This window comes from Sceloporus occidentalis, unplaced genomic scaffold, assembly GCF_023333645.1.
Source record: "Sceloporus occidentalis isolate IW3139 unplaced genomic scaffold, rSceOcc1.0.p SCAF_4, whole genome shotgun sequence".
In the NCBI taxonomy this organism is placed as follows: domain Eukaryota; kingdom Metazoa; phylum Chordata; class Lepidosauria; order Squamata; family Phrynosomatidae; genus Sceloporus; species Sceloporus occidentalis.
This window is the reverse complement of record NW_028316984.1, coordinates 155,397,959-155,425,088: the sequence shown is the minus strand read 5'-3', so window position 1 is coordinate 155,425,088 and position 27,130 is coordinate 155,397,959.

Sequence of the window (27,130 nt, the reverse complement as noted above, 5' to 3'; positions counted from 1 at the left end):
AGTGTGTTTAGTCATTTTGGCTTCGAACATGGCTACCCCAGTAGAAATTTGGTGGAGCAACAGTGAATCATTCATGTACTCCATTTCCTGCAGAAGGGTAGTGCCTAAAGATAATTTATTTAATGTCAGGCTTATTACAGTTATTTTCTGTGGTTTGTTGCTATGTGCCTTTAAGTCAGCTCTGATTTATGGCAACCCTATCTTTTGGTTTTCTTGACAAGATTTGTTCAGATGAGATTTGCCATTGTCTTTCTCTCAGACTGAGAGAGTGTGACTTGTCCAAGATCACACATGGAGGATCCAGACCCTAGAAGGAATTCAAAGCTTGGTCACCAAAAGGCCCAGTCCAGCACTATACCACTACACCATGCTGGCTTCGTTTTCTTAGACGGAGATTCTTATGTTTCTGGTGATAACATCTGGTTTAACAGAATTGCAGCATGAAACAGCTTGCAATAGATGCAAGTTTCCTATTAATTTTCACATGTGGGAGTTATGTAATGTATGTTGCATACTGTGTGCATAGATTGCTGTCTGTAGCTTCCCATGTGGACTATGCAATTGACAACTATGGACTGCCACATATGGTAATCACACATGTGGGCTACGTTCTTTTTTCACAAGAATGCCCTCTCCTTTAAATTGTGTCAGACATCATTTTAGTAGGATGGATTCAACCATCCTGGTGGAAAAACTCCTTGACACAAAACCTTTTGGTTAGTCCCAAATAGAACATCATAATTAAATCAATTGTTGAATGGTAAGTTAATATATAGATAAATCTCATTGATTCAGTGAGACTACTTTATTTAAGATTAACCAACAAGACTAGGCTCTACAGTGAATACATGGTTGTGTCAGAGTGTGGGACCAGAATCCTGGACAATCAACCAGTCAGCTTGTTTAATGAAACAACAGAACTTTATTGAAGGTTCCAAGATCAGCCATGCCTCATCACCCAGCTTCTAAGCTGAGACTGACCCCTCCCAGCAAAAGCAATGCATGTCCCCCTAAGCCAAAGCACTTCACCCCCAGCAAAAGCCCGCGCAGCAGGACCCCTCCTTCCCAGCACTAGTTCCCATCCTCCATCCCTATCCCCTGAGAAATGAAATTGCATTCCAAGTCTCTGCAGGCCAGCCTCTCAAGGACACGAGATAACTCACACCTGGTCCAGCCTACCAGCTATGCTAAGCGCAACCCATCCCCCAGCATCCACAGTTACAATACATCTGGTAGAATGCTTCAGGATTCTAACAGGTTGTTTGTCCAGTGGAGCTCTTCACTTATTCTGTATCTTCCTGTTCTCTCCTAAATTTCCACAAAATCTGTTCTAGAAGATTAGTGAACCTTATGGAACAGTAAAATGGGGGGTGTAAAGGAGCAACTGAAGAATCCTTTCTACCAGCAGTATAATTTTGAGCACAACTCAATCCAGGCAGAGTCCTGCTGGTGAAGTAAAAATCCTAGATCCAACACAGGATATATAGAGCAAAATGAAAAAAAAAAAAAGAGAGAGAGAGAGAGAGAGAGAGAGAGAGAGAGAGAGAGCTGCAGGAGTACTACAGATCAAACAATCTTTAGAGTCCTGTTGCTATTGGCAAAAATATTTATTATTGAACAAATCAAAATTTAATTATTTCTAGGCATGGGAAGTCACAACACTGTGAAAAAAGAAAAACAAAGACATAAAATGTACTCTCAAACAAGAGATGGGGGGGAGGAAACACCCACCTGATATATAGAGAAATATTGTAAAAGTTGCAATGCTGTATCAGTTAATTACTCCAAGGGGTTTCCATTAGATATATGTGGAGTAGTTTTCCGCTAAATTATGTGACTACCATTTCACTGTGAGAAACCTTTTAAAGACCATTATAGCTCTGTTAACTGTATTCCTTCCCCACTGAAAAGCCACTATGGCATTGGTCAGACTGTAAAAAGGACCCAAGCTCACATTCATTTCAGGAACCTAACTAGCAATACAGTGGGGGAGTAGAAGCTCTCAGCTGCATCTGAAATAGTGAAATATGATTATACATTTGAAATTAAAATGATCCTTTAAAATGAACAACTATAAAAACTTTATCAGTGCCCTGCTTGCTACATTGTACTCACAAAAAGAACGATATGGATTCTTGCCTGGCATATTACTATTTATGACTATTTTTCCCACATGATGTATTCTTAAAATGCTATTATATTTGAGCAGTGGCAAAGAGCAGTCTGTGGGGGTTAAATGAAACTTGTGGATATTCTCAGCACTAATACAGAGGTGTGTTCCATTGAGATTACAGGTCTGGGCATGCAGAATTTTATATGACACAAAGGGACCTCAAAGTACTCTGGGATACTACCTATTATCATCAGCGCTCTCTCTGCAGGCCTTGTCTCTTGTGGATGGTTCCATAGGAGGACTATGAGCTGTAATCAATTCAGGCTGTAGTCCTGGGCAGGCTTCTATGCCAATAAGTCTCACTGAGCTCATGAGAGCCATGTACAGGATTACATTATAAGAGCATAATCCTAAATGGTGAAAATAAAGGAGGACCAGATAAACCAATCCTGGCCCAATTGAAAAGTTAGGCTGAATCCAAATTCCTTCCATGCTATGAATGTTTGAAATTACCTATGGCTACCCTTGTCCTTGGATAACCAGTGTGGTGTAGTGCTTTGAGCATTGGACTATGACTCTGGAGATCAGGGTTTGATTCTCCGCTATGTCATGGAAACCCAGTGGGTAAGTCACACCCTCTCAGCCCCACAAAGCCTCATGGCCTTAGGTCACCATAGATAAGAAATTACTTGATGCTAACATTGGCCGAAGAAGGTTTTAATCAGGTGTAATTCAGCTTTTATTTTTACCTCCTCATCTTTTCAAGCTTCTTTGCCAATTCTTGGTCAAGAAAGTAGTTCTGCTGGCAGGTTTCCCTCTGAGATCAGCTGGAAGAGGAGCATTTATGCCAGTAGAAAATGCATGTGCCTAAACCCAGTCTCCTATAGTGTGTGAATCTTTGAGTTAGGACTGCACTTCTAATTTGTCAGTTAATTCACTAGCAGTCTAATCCTGAACATATCTTCTCAGAATTTCAGTAGAGTTGAACCTGAGTTAGGTAGAGTTTGTTGCTCATTTTTAAGTACCTGGAAGTCAGCTTAGATTTATGGTGGCCCTGCTTTCTTGGCAAGATTTATTCAGAGGAGGTTTGCTTTCTTCTTAGACTGAAAGAACATGGCTTTCTGAAGTTTGCCAGGGGGTTTCTATGGCTGATTTTGGATTCAAACCCTGGTCTCCCAGAGGTCTAGTCTGATTCTCTAACTTTAATCTAGGAAAAACAAAGTTGTTCCTGGTTAGTTGGATGGCTGGTCAGGGATTCTGCCTGTGCTGGATGGGACTACACGATCCCTGCAATCTCAAATTCATAATTTGGATGTAGTTCTGGACTCAACCTCAATCCTGGATGTCTGGGTTTCAGTAGTGACTAAGAGTGCATTTGCATAGTTAAAACGAATGCACCAGCCACACCAGTTCCTTGAGAAGCCAGATTTTGCTATGGTAACACAAGCCATGATTATATCTGTTTGGACTGCTGTAATGCACAGGGCTGGATTAACCATTAAGTAAAATAAGCAAATGGTTAGAGCTCCATTCCTACCTCTCAGGCAGATTCCAGATGGTGATGCTGGGAGACAGCTGCCCTTGTAAAAGAGAGCTGATATCTGGCGTTTCTCAAGACGCCATTTTGTCTCCCATGCTGTTTAACATTTACATGAAGCCACTGGGAGAGATCATCCGGAGACATGGGGCATGGTGTTATCAGTATGCTGATGACCCCCAAATCCATTTCTCTATGTCTCTGACTGTTGCAGTGACCAAGGATGGTGTCTCTCCTCTAAATGCCTGTCTTGAGTCGGCAACGGGCTGGATGAGGGAAAACAAACTCAAGCTGAATCCAGAGAAAACGGAGGTGCTTGCGATAGGTACTCCCAGTCCAGGGATGGAGATTTGCCAGCCAGTCCTGGACAGGGTCACACTTCCCCTAAAGGATGAAAATCGCAGTTTGGGAGTGCTCCTGGAGTCGTCTCTACACCTGTCATCTCAGGTGGAGGCGATGGCCAGGAGTGCTTGGTACCAACTTCAATTGATACTCCAACTACGTCCCTACCTTACCCAGAGGGACCTTGAAGCAGTAGTACATGCACTGGTAATCTCTCGTCTTGATTTCTGTAACACACTCTACATGGGGCTACCTTTGTACCAAGTTTGGAAGCTTCATTTGATCCAAAATGCTGCAGCCAGATTGGTCACAATAACATCAAGATCTGATCATATTACTCCAATATTAAGATCTCTTCATTGGCTGCCAATCAGCTTCCAGGTGTTGGTCATTACCTTTAAAACCCTACATGGCTTGGGCCCAAGCTACTTAAGGGAACGCCTCTCCCTACACAATCCGCCCCACTCTCTCAGAACATCAGGAAAGAAACTATTGGAACATATGAAAACTAGACTAACTACAACTTCCCATAAAGCATTTACAGCTGCAGCCCCTAAATTATGGAACAACTTACCAGAAGAGATCCATCTCATTACCACCTTAGAAGCCTTTAAAAAGGCACTCAAGACGGATCTCTTCCGATGGGCCTATCCACCTGACCTTTTATAGCTGATTTCATGGAACATTCCCACTCTGACTTGATAGCACAGAAAATTGATGACAATTTGGCCTTTTTAGTGATTGGTACTGATATTGTTGTTGTTTTATTGACTGCATTTTTAGATAATATTGTATTTCTTATTGTATTGTTGTTTTTATTCTCTGCTGTAATCCCGCCTCGATCTGCAGGAAGAGGCCAGAAATACAAATAAAATTTATTATTATTATTATTATTATTATTATTATTGGAAAAGGAGCACTACAGACATTTCCCATTGCTGTATTTGCTATGAACTGCTAGGTGCAAAACTGCGAATGGTGCAGCTGAACCAGGTTGCACAAAAAAGGCTCCCATAATATATGAAAAAATGACATATATATGTATATATAATAATAAAAACAAATCATAATAATAGAGGTTAATCATATACATTAATCTTGGGAATACAACAAAATTAGAATCTGATAATCCATTTTACTGTAGGTTTTGGTTCATTTTGAAAAAAATATTTCTTTTTTATGGTCTATTATTGTTTATATTTTGAATTAGTAGTAGTAGTAACTTTATTTATACCTGATCTTTTCTCCATGACTGAGACTCCAAGTGGTTTACAAATTAGAATTGTTACAACGTAATTAAAAACAGACGAATCATCAGCAGTAAAATAGAATTAAATTATTAACAATATTTTTAAAAAATTAAAACCTTGAAGTGACATCCATGGGAGCAAAGTATCATATTTATAGTATAGTCCATTAATTAATTTGTTGATTCCAGTGTGCCTCTCTAATAAGGACAGAAAATATTACAGATTGTCATTCCTTCTAACAATACTATCTATATATATATATATATATATATATATATATATATATATAATGTTCATTTGAAAACTTTCTCAGGCCTGTTACAGACTGCCAAAATAAAGCTGCTTCGGGTCTCTTTGGAGGTATGCTGTTTAAATGATGCATGCATTCTAAGAATCCGGAAGCTGCACCAAAGCTGCATTCCAGTGCTTAGGAATGGAGTGTGGCTTTGGCGCGACCTCCGGACTCGTAGGACCTATGCATCTTTTAAACAGCATACCTCCAAAGAGACCCGAAGCAGCTTTATTTTGGCAGTCTGTAACAGGCCACTGTGTCTCCTCACCCAAAGACCCATAAAGTGGCCTTGATATGGAAACAAAGGTAAATTTAAAAAGGTAAATTACTAAATTATAATTTTTCTATTTTTATTAAATGACTAATAGTCTTTCTTAATATTTAACTTTCTTTCACTAAGGTATCATGTACTTGATTATGACACCTAAATAGTGAGCAGCAACAAACAGCAACAAATTAGTCTGTTTATTTTTAGACTAAGAAGAGAATATTAATAAGAGACACTGGCCTGTTACAGACAGCCAAAATAAAGCTGCTTCGAGTCACAGTGGAGGTATGGTGTTTCAATGATGCATGCATCCTAAGAGTCCAGAAGTCACACCAAAGCCACACTCCAGCCCTAAGGACTGGAAGGTGGCTTTGGTGCAGCTTCTGGACTCTTAGGATGCATGCATCATTGAAACACCATACCTCCACTGTGACTCGAAGCAGCTTTATTTTGGCCTGTCTGTAACAGGCCATAGTAGCATTCTTCATGCTTGCGAAGGGTTGCATGCAGGAACACAGAGCACACTGTTCTCTGTTGTTCCAGAGAGGAAAAAAAATAGAACCATGGGTAGAAATTGCAGGGGGTTTGGTTGGAAATTCACAGAAATTTCCTGTCAGAGCTGTTCAACAGCAGATAGGCAGGCTCTCTTTTAATGGAGATACCAGGAAAGGCCCCATGGTGACTTGACTGGACATCTCCAGGAAATACGGTAATTTTATCCTTCATTGGAGATCCAGGATTGAACAGAGAATCTTATGAATAATGTAACTGATGAATTAAATGGGCATCTTTACGCCATTTCAGAAACATCCTTCACCCACTATCATTGACATCAGTGTGAATTTTCCTCTCTTTAAAATTTGTGAATTAACATAGACCTGTGGTTAGTGGAATGGCGACGCTCTCTCGGAGCCCTTTCTAATAACAAACAGTGTGAAACAAGGTTGTGCTCTTGCTCCAACTCTATTAACAATCTTCTTCAGCATGATGCTCCAAAGGGCTACGTCAGATCTCAAAGAAGAAGATGACATTTATATACGCTACCGTACTGATGGTAGCCTGTTTAACTTAAGCCACCTGAGGGCCCGCACTAAGACTCTAAACTATCTAGTGTGTGAGCTGCTTTTTGCTGACGATGCTGCCCTCGTTGCCCATACAGAAGCAGCTCTGCAGCACCTAACATCTTGTTTTGCAACAGCTGCAGAGCTCTTTGGACTGGAAGTCAGTCTGAAGAAAAGGGAAGTTTTCTACCAGCCGGCACCTCAGGAAGAACACTACCATCCCCACATCACTATAGGCACATCTGTGCTTAAGTCTGTCCAGCAGTTCACCTACCTGGGAAGCATCATCTCCTCAGACGCCAAGATTGTTAAAGAGATCGATCACAGACTGGCAAAGGCATATAGTGTATTCAGAAGGCTTCACAAAAGAGGCTGGAGTAACAAACACTTGAGACGAAGCACAAAAATCATTGTGTATAGAGCCATTGTACTGTCTATTCTCCTCTATGGGTCTGAAACATGGGTCACCTATCGCCAACACCTACGACTCCTTGAACGCTTTCCTCAGCGCTGTTTACGCACAATTCTAAATATACACTGGACTGACTATGTGACAAATGTTGCTGTCCTTGAGCAAGCAGGGATCACCAGCGTTGAGGCCATGCTATTGAGGATGCAGCTGCTCTGGGCAGGACACGTTTCTAGGATGAAGGACCGTTGCCTCCCCAAAATAGTATTCTATGGTGAACTCGCCACGGGTCAGCGTAAGAGGGGTGCCCCAAAGAATAATAATAATAATAATAATAATAATATTTATTTGTATACCGCCCTCTGGCAAACCAATCCGGGCAGTTAACAACAGTAAAATATAAAATATGACAATTAAAAACCCTTTATCCCTCCCCCCCTTAAGACAGTATTAAATAGTATAACATATTAAAAACACAATATCAAGCATAAAAACAGCAATTAAAACTAAAAACTGTGATATCCCTCTGTTGATCCTCAACCATCACTAAGATGGGGCCACGGGAGGAATGAGGGAATCAGGGAACCTGGGAACCTGGGCCGGGATGGTTAATCTGGAAAGGCCTGCCGGAAGAGATCCGTCTTGACCGCTTTTTTAAAGCTGTCTAATGATATTATCTGATGGATCTCATCTGGCAGGTCATTCCAGAGTTTGGGGGCGACAGCAGAGAACGCCCTCTGGGAGGTCGCTGCAAGCCTAGATTTTAGAGGCTGCAGTAAGTTCCTCCCAGAGGACCGGAGAGCGCGGGGAGGATTGTACGGGAGGAGGTGGTCCCTAAGATAGCTTGGACCCAAGCCATTTAGGGCTTTAAAGGTGATAACCAACACCTTGTACTGGGCCCGGAAGCTGATAGGCAGCCAGTGGAGGGACCTCAAAACCGGAGTAATGTGGTCCCTCCTAGATGTACCTGACACAAGCCTGGCTGCCATGTTTTGAACCAGCTGTAATTTCCGAGTCAAGCACAGGGGTAGCCCCATGTAGAGTGCATTACAGAAGTCAAGGCGTGAGGTTACCAGTGCGTGCACAACAGTCTCGAGATCCCTTACTTCCAGAAAAGGGCGCAGCTGGCGTATCAGCCGAAGCTGATAACAGGCACTCTTGACCATCGCATTTACCTGATTTGTCATCAGGAGCGACGAGTCAAGGAGCACCCCCAGACTGCGAACACAGTCGCTGGAGGAGAGTGTGACCCCATCCAGGACTGGAGGTTGCAACCCAATTCTTGGTTTTGGGGCCGCTACCATGAGCACCTCCGTCTTGTCTCGATTCAGTTTCAATCTGTTTTTCCTCATCCAGCCCATTACCGCCTGAAGACATTCATTGAGAGAAGAGATGCCATCGGAATTCGAGGCCGACGAACGAGATACGGAGAAATAGATTTGGGTGTCATCAACGTACTGATAACACCCAGCAGCATAACTCCGTATTATCTCACCCAGCGGCTTCATATAGATGTTAAATAACATCGGGGACAAAATAGCCCCCTGAGGAACCCCACAAATGAGGTACCTCTTACTGGAGCTACAGTCCCCGAGTAGCACCCTCTGAGACCTGCCCGAGAGGAAGGACCGGAACCACTGCAAAGCAGTGCCCCTGATACCTAACCCCTTCAGGCGGTCCAAGAGGATGCCGTGATCTATAGTATCAAAAGCCGCTGAGAGGTCTAAGAGCACCAACAGGGTCACACTCCCCCTGTCAATGCTCAGACGCAGATCGTCGGTCAAGGCAACCATGGCAGTCTCAACCCCAAAGCCTGTCCTAAAGCCAGTTTGAAATGGGTCTAGATAATCGGCTTCATCCAAGACAGCTTGGAGCTGAAGGGCAACCGCCCTCTCGATCACCTTGCTCAAAAATGGCAGCAATGACACCGGCCTATAATTCTTCATATCCAGGGGGTCCAGGGAAGGTTTTTTCAGGAGCGGCCTAACCGCCGCTTCCTTTAAACAAGATGGAACATGTCCTTCCCTGAAGGATGCACCGATGATATCCGTGAGGAATCTCATCAATGCAACCCCCCCCCCCGGACGGCCAGCCATGATGGGCAAGGGTCAAGAGGGCAAGTTGTCTTCCTCATCAAGAAGAGATACAAGGACTCCCTGAAACAACATCTCAGGCTTGGCCAAATTGATCACCAACAGTGGTCTGACCTGGCCTCGCATCGGGAGGCATGGAGACACACTATCCACGATGCTGCAGCCTTTTTCGAAAACTCACGCCTAACGAGTCTCGAAGAGAAATGACAACGCAGAAAGAACCACAACCTGGAAACATCACCCAAAGAGACTTTCCGCTGTGCTTTCTGCAACCGGACCTGTTTGTCCCAGATTGGCCTTTTTAGTCACCAACACGCTTGTACAAAGCGCGGGATGCGTCCTTCCTGAATCTTCGTTCGCGAAGCAAAGCCAGAGTTAGGCCCGTTACAAACGGGCCATTTTGTGCGTGCGGAGCATGCACTATGGTTAGAAAGGGGCGGTGCTTCCGCACCCCCCTAACCCTAGTGCACGCTCCGCACGCACAAAATGGCGGCGGCCGTTCCACACGGCCGCCACCATGAGGACATCACGACCGCGCCACCTCTATACGGGGCAGCTCAGCCGTGACGTCCTCGCTCCGCGCCAGGGCGCATAATGCGCCCTTTCCGCAGAGCAGGAAGGAGCTCCGTTTCAGAGCTCCTTCCTGGTTTGGTCCGCTGGGCGCAGCCTTCAGACGGCTGCACTCAGCGGACCAAAGGAGACCTCCTCCCCGCCGCCGTGGGGTGTCCTTGGGGCTTGAAGCCCCAGGGACACACCTTTCCAGGCTGCGGGGAAGCGGCCTTTTGCTGCTTCCCCGCAGCCTGGAAAGCAGCAGATCGGGGCCTCAGCGGCTGCTGTTCTGGCCACTGAGGCCCCGATACTCCGGGTAAAGGGGTGGGTACAGCCTGCCCCAAATGGGCGGTCTGTAACCCACCAGAGAGAGAGAGAGAGAGAGTGGAACAAAAACGTTGACCCACAACATAATATTTTTCTGCAGTTGTGTGCTGCTGAGCTGCTTTCAAACCTCACAAGTTGGCCAACTCTCTATTGCTGTTTTTCGTATGTACCTTCAACCCTTGTCTTCTGAAATCCTAGTCTAAAACTCATATAACTGTACTATGTTGGCTCTTCCACTATGATGTACTTTCAGTATCCGTATCTGGCTCAGATTCCTGAGATATCTCATCTAATATATCTTTAGGAGAAAACATAGAAGCAGAAGTCCGCTCTACCATAAAAGTTTTGCCACAAATCCATGACCTAACTGTGGAATATGCATATTGCTTTTCTATCACACATGAAAGTGAGACCAGACAAAAGAAATGGGTTCAACTACGGTATTAAGCTGCTTACATTTTGCATAGTGCAGTGTGCAGCTGAGGTGAGTATCCTTTTGAACTTCTCAGTCAATAATGAATGAATCACCCAAGCCCTAGTGACAAGTCAGCAAATAGCTTGTAGTCAGCTAGCTGGAAATTCATTAAAGAAGATCTTCCCAAAGGACTTCTGTGCCCCAGAAATCCTGTGACTCAAAAGGAGGACATGGCTAGAGTTTCCTTCCTTCCCTGTGGGCCCTACAATCTGAGAACCAACATTAAAGACCTTCTTTCACCTAATAGGTGCCTAAGGCTGCCATACCATTTGTTTCAAGTTCTCCCCTGTTCTTGCCCTGTATTGTTTGGCACATGACCAACTATTTAGAACAGCACTAACCTAAAGCAATAATTTCATGTCCCCTCCAGTATTCAATGCAGTATAGGAAGAGGGGAGATCATTTCCCATAAAGCCAAGGGGAAAAGTTCCCTCCAGGCCCAGTGCAGTGTCCAGCTGCAGCCTGCACTTGATCTAAAAGATAGATGAGTAGAGTAAAATTAAAGGCAAAGAGGTGGGGTAGGCCCTAATGCCCCCCCCCCAAAAAAAAAGTCATCACTCACACATGAGTTTCATGGTGTGGTGATGCACTGGCATAATCTTAACTGCTCTAATTCCAAGAGGCCAGTAAAGATACTCCCGTCCCTATTGTAGTAGTAAGGTGAGGGTGAAGAATCTCAGGGAAAGAGCACTCTCTTGAAAAGTGTGTATATATACTTCCTTATTTGTTAGATTTAGGAGATTATCACACATGGCTTTTAAAACACAATTAAAGTTAGAAAATAGCATGTTTGCCCTTATTACCTATCATTGCTCACTCATTGCCACTGTGCCTCTGAAGCATGGTTTGCGCACACCTTTTCATTGATGGAGGAAACTGAAAATAAGCTCCCAAATCACGTTGCTGTGCAATTAGTCCTCAGGTGCAATATGTTCCTCCCACAGCAGTTCCAGCATTGAGATGCTATGTGATGCCAATCGCCTCCTCCTCTTCCTCCAGTCCCCCCCTTGCTATTTCTTTTCTTTTTCTACACATTCTTTTCCCCCCTTTCATCTTTGTTTCAATAAATGGCATTGCCATAATTGCTAAACTGTGTTACGAATAAAAATAAAAACCCAAAAGGCATACTTGGTAGGGCAAAGGGCAGGAAGCTGAAATTAAGGAGGAGTGTGGAAGAGACCATGAGGGACCTTTGATACCAGAAACAGTCCAGTCATTCTCTTGAATGTATTTATTTTTGAAGAGACATGTGATAAATCTCTCAAACTGGTATGTATCTGTTTCTTTTTGCTAACATGATTGTGGCAAGAACAACGCTCATGTGATAATGTTCTCAGTCTTTTTCATTTCAATGACATAATCACAACTGTACTTGATGCTTACATTATCATGTTTAATACCATTGCCAGGCCCTGCCCCATGTGACATGGTTCTCATAACGTTACCAGGGCCCACCCCCAGTGACATCATAAGGAGCTGTAGATAGGTCTCACATTTTAGGATACATCTGACCTGTCAACCCTCTCCTTTTCTTTCTTGGAATAGTAGCATGGACCAGGCATGGGACTGAATTAATCATTGTTACCCAAAAGGAAACTTGGGGTCCTACCAACAATGACCGCATCTCCTTGATATTTGGGAGAAATGTCATTAACTCAACAGAAGGCCTACAAAAGGTTGGGTAACTTAACGAATCTTTCAAACCAACAACAATAACAATATCTCCTTGGTATTTTGGGGGGAATTATTAGCTCAGCAGGAGGTCTGCAAGATGATGGGTAACTTCAGGGATCTTTTTCACCTATGTACACCCGTACTAACTGCAGGGAAACTCCAGTGTTGGTGAATATAAAGAGTTTTATTTAGAAATGTGCAAAGGTCCATGCAAACACACAAAACCAACGCAACTTCAAGAACCATCCAGAGCTAACAGAAAGAAAGGTGTAAAAGTTTGGATAGGAAGAAATCAGGAGTTAGAGGGGTGATAATTGCCGTTTCTCAATAAGGGGTTCCATGGAAGATGGAGCATGTCTCAGTCAGGGTCAGAGGGCTATACAGAGAGTGGAGTTCTGGTCAGTGTGACAGAGCCTCGGTTTGTAGCAGAAAATTGGACATATATGGGGCCAATGTTTAGATCCTGTTTTGCACCTTGAGGGATACTTGGTGCTATCCTGCACTGTAACAAAGACCTTTTGGTGTTTCCAAGAAATCAGTTATATTGATTTTAAGAATGACTTATAGTTTTAACAGTGAAATAACAAAACATCAATTGGATTTGAGACAACCCCTAGATAGATGGATCTGAAAGTTGAATAGGAGCACAGCCCTGAGTGAGAAAGAAATATGGACTTAAACTGCTTGGTGGTGGGACTCACTCAGACCCTACAACAAAAGGATATGTGAAAAGCATAGGGGAGAATGGAGTCATCAGCAAATCCATTTAAGTTTTATTTAGTGTTGTCTTGATTTCCGCATGTCTTTGAGCTAGCATGCCTTTGCCATGGGAAACTTCCTAGTGTGCCAAATATCATCATGACCTCTTAAAGACATGGTTGGCTCTAGATACCAAAATATGAAAATATGGAACCCCATATTCAGCGTGGGGGTGTAGGGTATGCTAGCACAATTAATTAATATTTGAGCTTTATTCACTTGGTTAATCACTGTTTCAAGAAGAGAAGGAAACCCATTTGAAGTATTGTATTAAATTATCCACAGACTTTTAGTAGGAAAAAACATTTTAATGTGTTTGAGGATGAGGTTTCTCAAAACTAAAAATGGGAGCCAAAACTATCTTTTTCATCAGGATTGTTATAGGAAATCCACTTTGACTGAGCTAGGAAGCAACACCTGCATATGTTGTTAGCCACTACTAAAAACATAAAAGAATTGATACCTCTCTCATTTTGCTTATTCCTTATTCTCTGTGACAGCATTCTCAAAATGATTTTAAAGGCACAGAATGTGTTCAAACCATTTTAAGATAAAGAAGCAAATATTAATTGACATATATTGCAACACTCGATGGAGCATAGTGTGAAGAGTTACACTAAGGCTGTGTGAATTCATTTGTCAGTCCTGTCACTTCAGTTTTAAGATGTGTTATCTGCTATGATTTACAGGTACAAGGGACTAAAAAAGAAGACATCACCATTTCACACTAAGAAGACTTCCAATTATACGCTGCTACCTGTATTAGCAATTTACAATTGCAGATATTCAAAGGGATATTCAAGGAGATGGGCTCACTTTTCTTAGGTTGTTAATTGATATATGTGTGAAAGTGTTAATTCGTTTTGTAATTTTTTTTAAATTATGGTGAATTCAAAATTGAACTTTAATTTCCCTTACCTCTACATAACTTACTACTGTTTCAAAACAGAACCCTACTCTAAACACACATACTCATTTTTACTGTGAGATCTATTTGCAGGGGACTGTTATCTATTCATCATTCATGTGATTCTGATTCATCTTTTTTAAAGGTCCATGCATTTAGGTAGCTTTTATTGTTTCTATTTTATCTCCCTTCCTTCCTTCAGAGAATGGATGGTAGGAGTATACATGGCTTTTCCCACCCAACTACATTATCCTCAAAACAATCTGTTAGTTTGGTGGTGAATGCTTCCAGATTAGCCTAATAAAGTGTAATTTCTTACAATATAATTATTTGGGTTTTGCTGGTTGTTATCACCTACACATCTCATTACATTCTGTTTTGAAAGTGTTTGTAGTGATTTCTTTGGCCTGCACCAGAGAGTTTTCTGATGTTTTCAAAAGAAAAAAGCTCAACAATTCATAGTTCACTGTGGTGGTTCTATTTGAAGGGCAATTTTTCTTTTCTCTGATTTTTTAAAAATCAGCCTTGTGGTGTCGTAGTACAAAATAGTCATTTCACTGATGAACTATAACTTTAATTTTTAAAAATGAAAAAGAAACAAAGGATACCTTTTTTTCCTAAGATGTCTCAGAATTTAAAAAAAAAACCTGACTTAAGGGCGGGAATAAAATGTTGCAGCTGAAATGTTGTAAAGAAATTTGTCATTCTTGTGTGCCTTCAAGTAGTTTCTGGCTTATGGCAACTCTAAGGCAAGCACATCAAGGGACTTTCTGAGGTTGAGATTGTGTGTCTTGCCCAAGGGCACTCAGTGGGTTTCTATGACACAGCATGAATTTGAGCCCTGGTCTCTGGAGTCATAGGCTCTAGACAGATGGGTGACTCCATGCTGCCCATCTTTCCCTTTTGTTGGTGCCACAGCAGCCGCACTACATGGCACCGATGCACTGCCAAAAAAAAAAGCTGCCTAGAACGGCTTCTTTTTGCAGCATCGCAAACAGAAAAAGGCGCCACCATGACACCTCTTCCTGTCTGCAACGTGCGGATGCTGCACCATCATGACAGTCCCCATGTGGACAGGAGGCTGCCATGATGGTGCTGTCGCCACCGTGTGCTAGGATTTGGGCAGCTGCGGTTGTAGCACACTCCCAAACACTAATTTTGACCCAGTTCTGACCCATCTGTACTGGACCATAGTATGGGAAAATAGAAACCTAACTGAGATTTTTTTAACAACAACAACAGCTATTTTAGATCTGATCCTAACCAACAATGATGACTTGGTTAATGGGGTGCAAGTGGTGGGATCATTAGGTGGAAGTGACCATGATCTCCTGGAGTGTCTTATACAGTGGAAAGGAGAAGCCAGGCATAGTCTGACACATATTCTAGATTTAAGGAGAGTGGATTTCAATAAACTTAGAGAAGTATTGAGTGTGATCCTGTGGTCAGAAAAGAGAAGGGAGTTCAGGACGGATGGGACTTTCTCAAAAGGGAGATATTGAAGGCACAATTTCAAACAGTTCCAGTGAGAAAGACAAATCTGATCTCTTTCTTTGATAAAATTACCAGTTTGGTAGATGAAGGGAATGCTGTGGATATAATATATCTTGATTTCAGTAAGGCCTTTGACATGATTTCCCATGACATTCTTGCAAACAAGCTTGGAAAATGTAGTCTACACAAAGTAACTGTTACATGGATCTCTAATTGGTTGAATGGCTGAACCCAAAGGGTGCTCAACAATGGCACCTTTTCATCCTGGAGAGAAGTGACCAGTGGGGTCCCACAGGGCTCGGTCCTGGGGCCAGTGTTATTCAACATATTTATCAATGACTTGGAGGACAAAATTGGGGGCATACATATCAAATTTGCAGATGACACCAAATTAGGAGGAATAGCTAATACTCCAGGGAACAGGATCCAAATTAAAAATGACCTGAATAGACTAAAAAATTGGGCCAAAGCTAACAAAATGAAATTCAACATGGAGAAATATAAGGTACTGCACTTAGGGCAGAAAACTAAAATGCACAGATATAGGATGGGGGACGCCTGGCTGAACGAGACTACATGTGAAAGGGATCTAGGATTCCAAGTAGACCACAAGTTGAACATGGGTCAACAGTGTGATGCGGCAGATAAAAAGGCTATTTTAGGCTGCATCAATAAAAGTATAGTGTCTAGATCAAGAGAAGTAATAGTGCCACTATATTCTGCTTTGGTCAGACCCCACCTGGAATATTGTGTCCAGTTCTGGGCACCACAATTAAAAAAGGACATTGAGAAACTGGAGTGTGTCCAAAGGAGGGCGACTAAGATGGTGAAGGGTCTGGAAACCATGTCCTATGAGGAACGACTTAGGGAGCTGGGGATGTTTAGCCTGGAGAAAACAAAGTTAAAAGGTGATATTATAGCCCTGTTTAAATATTTGAAGGGATGTCATATTGAGGAGGCAGCAAGCTTGTTTTCTGCTGCTCCAGAGAACAGGACCCAGAACAATGGATGCAAGCTACAGGAAAAGACCTCAACATTAGTAGGAACTTTCTGACAGTAAGGGCTGTTCAATAGTGGAACACACACCCTCAGAGTGTAGTGGAGTCTCCTTCTTTGGATGTCTTTAAGCAGAGTCTGGATAGCCATTTGTCAGGGATGCTTTGATTGAGATTTCCTGCATGGCAGGGGGTTGGACTAGATGGCCCTTGCGGTCTCTTCCAATTCTACGATTCTATGATTCTATGAACAACCAAAACAAAAACAAGAACTATAGCAACAAGTACCACAGCCTCCCAACATATTTGCCCCATCTAGAGGAGATCCATGATTGTTCCAGGGTCAGCATTTTACAGCTGATCACAGGTTTGAACTTAGATCTCTCACTCATTGATCAAGATGGTAATCATTATAGTATTGTAGCTCTCTCACGTGCTTGCTCCCCCCACCCTGAAATGAACTGTTCTTCAAAGGGGATAGGATATGAAAATGTTTTATTTACTGTAAATGTATTAAGCATAATCCAGTCAAATTCAACATAGTTCAATCTCATCTGTATCGGAACCAGTGGTTAAATGTTGTTCAGTGAAATAAATTGGATTTAACATGTCTAACATTATCTAGGCTTTGTCTCTTATTTATTGACAGCCTGATACTATCAACTGTTAGATTGATCATAACCAAAAGTTGGATTTTGTCCCGTTCTTATGTAGCCATAGGAAAATAGGCAGTTTTCAAGAACAAACCTTCCCACCTCCAGATGTATTGGACTACAATTCCCCTCACACACAAGCCGCCTGGCAAATTAGCTTGCTGGGGGTTGTAGTCCAAACGTTATCACACATGGCTTTTTAAGAACCAGCTAGGAAAAGGCTGGTCTGTGTTTCTGTCTGTGTATGTGCCTGTGTGAAAAACATACAAAATACCTACAAGTTCACATAGCAAAATGCCTTCACAGATTTGTCACCCAGAACATTTTCAAGGAGTCCTGCTTTTAATATATTGACACATTTTATTCTTTTTGTAAGATTTCATGTAGTTCATACATAACTGAATATTTCAGTACTGAAATTTTTCCTAATTTTATTTTTGGGTTCAAATTAGTACTTCATTAAAAGCCAAAATGACTAAACTGAGGCTATTGTACTTTGGACACATCATGAGACATTATGAAAAATGATAATGCTCAATAACATTGAAAGCAGCAGGAAAAGAGAAAGACCACAGTAGTGATGGATGAACTCAATGAAAGGAGCTATGCACAATGAAAGGAGCTATGCCTGAGCAGGGCTGTTGATTATCATAAGTTAAAGCCAATTTGACAGCAAATGGCAACACTTTTGAAGCTGAGAAATATAAGCTGCATTACATGCACATAAAAAAAAACCTTAAATGTAAGAATTTTCACATTTAAGTCTCTGCACCTGTTGTTGCTTCATCTGTATCCATTTAGCCACCATTTCCCCTGTAATTTCCTTTCTTCCTGCATTAGTGACAGTTGAACCTAGCCAGTCATGTAGTCAACTGTATTATGTTTTGAAAGTATATAACCAACCACATTTGATTGAATGTTGATGTCACTGAGGGCAAATTAAGTCAATACAGAAGGCAAGATATTTTTTTCTGAATAATCATATATATATGAACACTTTTAAAGCCATAATGGAGCAGGGGGAGATCACTGAATTGGTGTGTCCTTCACTGCTGTCAGAGTGTTCAAAGAACAGACAGATCAGTCCTTACTAAAATAGCTAACAGGGAAGTATGTAAGTATTTTTGCATTGAGAAATGTAGATTAGATGGATCATGACAGTGACTCCTTATGTGTGAGGGTTGTATGTGCGAGCTACATCTGCAATAGTCGAACAAGGTGACAAGTTACATGCTTAACTAAAGATGTGGATATCTGTCAAGCTCAAGCTCATCAAGGTCTAATTTTTGCAGTCAAGTTCATTTCAACTTAGCTCCACATCAAAGTGCAAGGCTTTCCCTACCTGCATAGACATTTATTTTATTTTATCAATTTACATAAAACCCTTATACCTTTCCTTTTATGTACATACACATTATCCCCTGGTGTTTAGGCACTGTGGCAGGCTTTCACACGTGTGCTTCCTAAATGATTTTGCAGCATTTTACCAGTGCTTAAGCGCTGGTCTGAGAATCTTCAATGTGTGAAACGGATCTAGGAGTCCAAGAAGATGATAATTTGAACATGAGTCAACAGTACGATGCAGCAGTTAAAAAGGCCAATGCAATTTTAGGCTGCATCAATAGAAATATAGGCCTGATCCAGACTGACTCTTTGTGCCGGCCTGGACACATAGTAGGGTTGCCTGGGGGCGGAGTGACCACACACCCTGCAAGCCTACTATGTGGCAGCGGCGTAACAATAGTGGCACCCCGTGTACACACTCCGTGTACACATTGTGACATAAGCGCTGTCCATCGTCCACATGGTGCCACGCTTTGCTTACATCGCAAGTGCACGAATGGCGCACTCACGATATCACTGCGGCATCACACAAGGGGGGCTGCACCTTCCCTAAGGAGCAAAAATGGATGCCAGCAGACCACTGTTTCTTGGCGGTCTGTTCCGCGCCATAGTGTCTAGATCAAGAAAAATAATAGTACCACTGTATTCTGCTTTGGTCAGGCCCCACCTGGAATACTGTGTACAGTTCTGGGCACCACAATTCAAAAAGAATGTTGAGAAGCTGAAGTGTGTCCAAAGGAGGGTGACTAAAATGGTGAAGGATCTGGAAACCATGCCCTATGAGGAATGACTAAGGGAGCTGGGGATGTTTAGCCTGGAAAAGGGAAGGTTAAGAGATGATTTGATAGACCTGTTTAAATATTTGAAGGGATGTCATATTGAGGATGGATCAAGATTGTTTTCTGCTGCTCCAGAAAAATGGATGCAAGCTACAGGAAAAGACCTAAACATTAGGAGGAACTTCCTGACAGTGAGAGCTCTTTGACAGTGGAACAAGCTCCCTCAGAGTGTAGCGGCATCTCCTTCCTTAGAGGTCTTTAAACAGAGGCTGGATGGCCATCTGTCAGGGATGCTTTAATTGTGATTTCCTGCATGGCAGGGGTATGGACTAGATGGCCCTTGTGATCTCTTCCAACTCTATGGTGTGGTACAGACTGCCATTAAGTGGCATACCGGTGCCAATTCTAGGGTTAGGGAGCACGCGGCACCTGCATGCTCCCTAACCCTAGTTCGTGTGGACGGCGCTGTCATTGTGCAGCACTGTCCACACAGGGTGTGTGACGATGACATCATGTATGTGTTGCATCCAAACAGCATGGCACATGTGTGACTTCTCTGTGCAGCCCCAGGCCGCTTACAACGGCCTGGCTGCAGCGCAGGAGGGAGCTCCGAAGAGGAGCTCCTTTTCACCTCATGTATCATTCCCGCAGCAACCAGACGGCCTCAGGAACAGTGCCAAGGAGAAAGGGGCCAGGCGGCCCCTTTTTCCCATGGCTCTGGCTGTCTGGGTGTCTGGGAGCAAGAAGCCCCAAGGACACCCTTTTCCACGCCATGGAGAAGCAGCATTTTGCCGCTTCTCCGTGGTCCAGAAAAACTCCATATTGGGGGTACAGGGCTCTCCCTGAAGCTTCCCTGGCCCCAATCTGGAGCAAAAATGGGCAGTCCAGGCTGCCCCAAAGGGGCGGTCTGTACCACGCCTATGATTCTATGAATAAACAGATTGCACCCCCCCAAAAAAATCCTATTTCCTCTGAAGTGCAATACCCTATGATATCCAAACATACCTTCCATCATTTCCCAGATGAAAACCAGGGCAAATGTGTCTAAGCAAGATCCAGATGGCACAAGGTATTAAAGAGGAAGAACAGAAAAGATGCTACAGCAGTTTGCTTTTGCTTAAGCCTATTGCGAAAGGCAAGATTTCACACACTCCTCTCTTCCCCCCCTGGACTTTTTCACATGGGGAAAGTCAAGTGTTTAAACAGCTGATTATCCCATGCAAAACGTGATATCCATTTAAGATTCTCAGACACATCACTACTAAAGAGGCAAGAAAGAGGCTACAAAGAGGCAAAAATAACAACAAATAATTTTCAGGATTTCACCAAATTCAAATTCAAATTTTACCGTGAATGATTTGTTGCTGTTTATTGCTTCCTTATAACCTCTTTATTGCCTCTTTAATAGCAACGTCATGTGAAAATCTTAATTGCGATATCGTGTTTTGCATGGGATAATCGACAGTTTAAACCCTGATTTTGCCCTATTCCCCCATGTGATAAAGTCATATGCTGACTTAATTGAGGGCAAACTACTTTTGCACTTTTAACTCAGGGTGTATCCACAATTAAAGAAGTCTGCCCCACTTTAACTGCCATGATTATCCTGCAGAATCCTAGGATTTTTAGTTTGGTGAGGCACCAGCATTCTCTGATGGACCAATCACCAAACTACGAACCTACAGATTCTGTAGGATAGAGTCATGACAGTTAAAGTGGTGTCAAACTGCTTTAATTCTGCAGTGCATATACAGCCTCAGTTTGCAGCAATTGAAGTAAGGTGAGACACAGCAGGGAAGAGGGAGGCAGAGAGAGGAATTGTAAAATTTTAAAGGTAGTTTTAAAAAGTGGATTAGAGATTGGGACTGGCCTTTCCAAAATAGAACAGTTGAAAGGTACATCCAGGGAGGATGTGTAGCAGTAGGTGTGCTGATAGAAAGAGAAGAATGTGTTCAGTTTAAATATGTGTCCTGGCTCACATTCCCCCACAGGCTGCAGTCACACTGCTGAAATAATCTAGTTTGATACCACTTTAATTGCCATGGCTTAATGCTATAGGATTCTGGGAAATGTAGTTTTGTGAGACATTTAGCCTTCTTTGTCAGATAGCTCTGGTGCCACAATAAACTACAGTTCCCAGAATTGTATGGCATTTATTCATGGCAGTTAAAGTGGTGTCAACATGGATTATTTCTGCAGTGTATATGTAGCCTATGCCTTCTTTCATCTCCTCACGCTTTGCCTGAACAGAAGCAGGCAATTCTGTTCCTTGTATGAGGCAGGTGAGGGGTATTCTTGCTAGGAAGTGAAGATAGAGTGGCACATTCTGTTGCAGACTTCCTCTACCTTGTGTAGTGTATTTCAGTATGTGAGGCTGTGGTTTTCAAAGTGTGTTTGTTTGATGGTTGTTTTTCAAACCTAAGGAAGTGGCAGGGGGAGGAAATGTAAGAAGAGAAATGTTATATGGATTTAGTGTACAGGATTTTCACTTTGCTTTTAAAAGTAAATCCTTTGCAAGTAAAAGGTAAAAAAAAAATACTGTTCAAGCCACCCACTCAGAGAGATCCAATTATAAAGTAGTTTGCAGCATTTCCCCAGTACTGAAGTAAACCCCCTGGGAGGCTTTTATAACTCAAAAATATCTATAAAACTTCTAATATTAACAAAATAAAAATGTTTTCCCCCTTAAATGTGGCAGGGATCTCTTCCCATGAAATGTTAACAAGAAAAATCAGACAGATGGCAGCTGCTTTTGTGATACATCACTTTAGTTTTAAGCACTGTAGTAACCAGCCATGTTGATCTCATTTGGGTTAACAACATAAGTGGATGTTATAGGTGGACTTTAAATTTCCTTGTCTTTGAAAATCTACCAGTGACCACATCGCCAAAAGAGGAGGTGCCAGCCTTCAGATAGCCCTCCCTGCCATCTGAACTAAGACCAGAAACAGAAAGTGCAGGCCTATGACCAACATCTTCAATTTTTTCTCCTGTTTGCCTGATGAAGAAGCCAGTGTGACTTTGAAAGCTTGCAACATGTAATTATGCATTTTGGTTGGCTCAATAAAGGTATCAGTCTATGGATGTTATTGGATATGCTATATGGCCAACACGGCTACCCCAGGTATGTTTTGTGGTGTAGGTGGATAGTTCAGGTCCTCTGAACAAAAGATACCAGGATCCAATAGAGGTGTTATATAAAGTAAATGTATGACTGCAAAAAATTTCATGAGTTCAATGCAGTGTGTACTGGACTACTTCCATTTCATGACCAGTCATGCATCCTATGGCAGTGTATTTGCTGAACTGTAATTTTACAGGGACTTCTATATTACCCTTTTATATTAGCATGGCAAAAAGTGCAACCAGTTCTACTTGTTACACTGATGGAACTCCGCTTGTGCAACTGTAATTAGGGTCTGATTCAGACCCAAGTTACTAGAAAATTCAACCACTCATATAAAGGTGCTCCTGCCAGTAAATGTCACCAACAGGATTCCAGTCAGGTGTTATGAAGACTGAAAAGCCTTGCATGAGAACTGAGAATGAAAGTTGGAATGAAGAATTTAATGCGAAATAAACCAAATTCATTCTCAAACCAATACACTCGTCCCTCCACATTCGCTGAGGCTAGGGGCAGAGGACCCCCATCAATGTGGAAAAACCGAAAATAACAAAAACACTATGTTTTTATCTGGGAGAACACCTGTCTAGGAATCTCTAGGTCCTCCAGTGCAACTCAATGGTCAACATCTGCCAGACATTGACCATAGAATTGCACTGGATGATGTACAGTATACATCAGTGGAATGTTCTCTCTAGGAATCTCTAGGTCCTTCAGTGTGACCTTTGGTTAAAGGTGACCACAAAGTTGCACTGGAGAACCTAGATATTCCTAGAGAGAGCATATTAATAAAATCCGTGAATAATCAAATTTGCAAAAGTCAAAGCCACAAATATGGAGCGACGAGTATATACAAACTGAAATGCAGTTATCCTTGGTATTTGTATTTTAAATTTTGCACTGCAATTCTGTCTTATCAAGGTTTCAGATCATGAAAGCACTGTAAGCACATTCAGCTAATGCACTTACAAGCCCCTTCCTGTTTGATGTCCACAGATCAATGAGACCACCAGAGATTCAAGAATGCCTGAAGTTGGATCAATTCAACGTGTGCTGCAAACAAACATGTGGGGGTTTCAAATTAAAGAATGCTTAATCCTGAAACTTGTTTTGACTGCAAAAAGTCAATTCCCTTGTAGACCAGAGAAGAACAACTTGCAGCGTTCCAGGTGTTGTGAAACTACAACTCCTAGAAGCCTAAACTAGCCTCACCAGTGGTGATGGATGATGGAAGTTGCAGTCCAACAACATCTGCAGAGTCACAATTCCCTGCTCCTCTGCTGTTCCAGAGACTAGGACACAGAGCAATAGATTCAAAATACATGAAAAGAAATTCCACCTAAACATTAGGAGGAACTTCCTGACAATAAGGGCTTTTCAGCAATGGAATATGCTGACTTAGAGTGTAGTGGAGCCTCCTCCTTTGGAGGTTTTATGAACAGAGACGGGTTTGCCATCTGTCAGGAGTGATTTGATGGTAGATTCTTGTATGGCAGGGGTTTGGACTGGATGGCCCATGTGATGTCTTCCAATGCTATTATTTTCTTATTATTTTTAACTGAGCAGAGTAGTGAGACTTTGGGAGTCTCCGGGGAGATTTGGGACCACAAAATAGTGGCTGAGGACCCCATCTGTCCCACAAGCTGCACTTTTTCCACCCCTATTCTACTCATGTATTTTGGTGGGGAAACTACAGAATTTTAACCCTATAGAAAAATGCCATTCATAGGGAGCTTCGTGCCACTATTTTACATGAGGATGCCTCAGCTTTTGTTTTTGTGTAATGTCTGAATATACATATGCGCAGCTTGGGAAAGTTGCTTCTTCAGAATAGAACTTCCAGAATCCCCCAATTACAAGACGAGTAATTGTCCCAGTCTCATTCGAAATATTTTGGGATTTTCCCACACTAAATTCAATGCATGAGATTAGCACTACTAATGAAAAAGAGTTCCTCCATAGAAAAAAATATTTGGGGGTGAGATAATGTGCCTGAAGGAAGGAGGATCAACCACCCAGTTCCTATCATTTCATTTTAATCCATGTTAATCAATGATTGCATAGAGTCCACTAATGGAATATTATTCATCAGATTTTGGGCAGAAAAGACTGACCTTGTATAAACCAGTCTGTGTTTACTATGCCTACACTACCCATTGGGCTCTCCCCCAGCCGTTCCACCTTGGTCACTAATGCCTGTGCAATTTTGTGGTGGATAAAATACTTTTTATATTTCTGTGTTGTAGTTTGTGCCAGCATGCTGTAATTTGGTAAAGCATGTACTTTCTCATAAATCCTAGTGATTTCTCCTCGAATCCTAAACTTAAATGCCCTACTTATTTTTTTCTTTCATTGACACTGGGAACCTTTATTTGGGTAGTGTAAACTTCCTTTTTGCTTCCCCTGTTTTCTCCAGTGTCAGTAGTAACAATCTAGGCTACATTACTGTACTTGTCGTTATTGTTATAACATCTATGTTGGCTTGCCTCAGGGATGTCTTTTTTCTTGTCAGTGTGGGACCTTTATGCTCTTGTTCGGCTGATTTCATTATCAGGTTCATTGCAGCTGAAAACACAATAACCTACAATATACAACCTGTTGTAATGCCCTTTTCCATCCTTTGCCCTTTTTCTAGTTTGGAGGCCTATAATAAACCTCCTGAAAATTGCTTTATAATAGTCTTTCACCTGCTGCTGCACTCTGTCTGCTACTTTGTACCTTGCTAGGATTTACTACACTAACTCATGTGGCCTAGCCTGAGATGTATTATTCACCCGAAACAGTTGTTCAGCTCCTTTTTTGATTCCACGATGCTTAACGGAATAATACCTGTACATTTCACGGGAACTGCTGAAGCCTTAAATTAAAACGTTTTGGTGTTATTCATGCAGTAAATATTGATTCTTTGAGAGCCTACTTATTGTAGTTAGCTCTCTTGGACTGACAATTATATGTTTCTTTTAGAAATTTAGGAGAAAAGCAACCAAATGGAAAATGAACACTCAAGGGGAAATTAGAGAGAAAGAAAAAGACAGCAAGGTAAGGGTAGCAAGGAAGAACAGCTGACGAAGGAAGATAAGAGGAGGAGGACAGAAAAACATTAAATAGACCACAATAGGTGAGAGGACAGAAAAGATTAAATGCTTGAGATGGTTTAGGATATGATGGAATCAGCCCAGTATTATCTAGCACTGCAACCAGTGGGAGGTTTAAAATATAAAATCTGAATTTATACATGTTTATGTAAAAAGAGATGTCATGTTCAAAGAGGATTTATTTATTTATTTATTTATTGAAAATATTTCTATCCCATCTATATAAAAAGATCTCAGGGCAATGGACTAGTAAAATCAATATGAACAGGTTAAATCAATTTAAAATAATAAAAATAACTTTAAATGAGAGCCAGTGTGGAATATAGTGGTTTGAAAGTTGAACTATGACAGTAGAGACCAGGGTTCAATTCCTAGCAGGCCCATGGAACCCACTGGGTGACCTTGGGCAAATCACACTTTCTCAGCCTCAGGAGAAGGCAATGACAAATCCTCTGAACAAGGATTTGCCAAGAAAACTCCATGATAGAGTTGCCATAAGTCAGAAATTACTTGAAAGCACACAACAACAACCAAGGTATTTAAGATTACATCAAAATGTTGCAGCACAGGCAGAAGAAACCTGCAGTCAAAGTCTGCACTGGTACCGCATTGGATACATGAAATTTGCATCCATGACCCAGAGCATAGGAGTCATATTTAATCCACAATTTGTTCTAGTGTTTGTGTTGTTGTTGTTGTTGTTGTTGTCGTGTGCCTTCAAATCATTTCCAACTTTATGGTGACCCTATGAAATAAATGTATTATAGGGTTTTCTTGGCAAGATTTGGTTAGAGCAGGTCTAGTCTTCCTTTGCTCTGAAGCTGAAAGGGTATGACCTGCTCAGGATCATCCAGTGGCCAAGCAGAATTCAAATCCTGGTCTCAAATGTCCTGGTCCAACATCCAAATCACTACACCACACTGGTGCTCTCCCCCCTCTCTCTCCCACTCTCCCTCCCTCCCCCCTTCCTATATATACAATACAACAAATTATATGTTAAATTTGACACTTATGCACTGTATACATGTGTGTGTGTCTGTATGGATTTGAACTGTGATTGTGTTTGCAATATTCAGTTATAGCTGACCCTGTAAAACCCAGAAAGAGGTAAACAGGCCCATTTTACACGAACAAGTCTCCAGTTTTATCTCTAGTAGAAAGGATTTCATAGCAGAGCTAAGAAAGACTTCTTCTTGAGACCTTGGGAAGTACTGGCCACCTGGAGTAGATGGGACTGGGTAAGATAGACCAATGGGCTGAGTAATAGTCAGCTTTATATGACCACATGGATTATAGCAGTTCTTGAAGAAGTTACTTTTTGACTTCAGCTCCCAGAATATTATAGCCAGCAAAAGGGATTCTGGGAGTAATGTCCCCAAAAAGAACATTTCCAGGCACTGGCCTTTGGTCCTGAGTAAACTGAAGCATCAGTTCAAATTAAGAATAGTGTGGTAATGTGTTGTGAGAATCTGGAGACCATTATCTAGAGTTCAGCATGTTCTGTATCAAGTGTTTTAAAGTCACACTTCATAGCTCAGAACAGCATTTTGCTTTTTGGCTTCTTTAAAGTCATCTGTCTACCCATTCTTG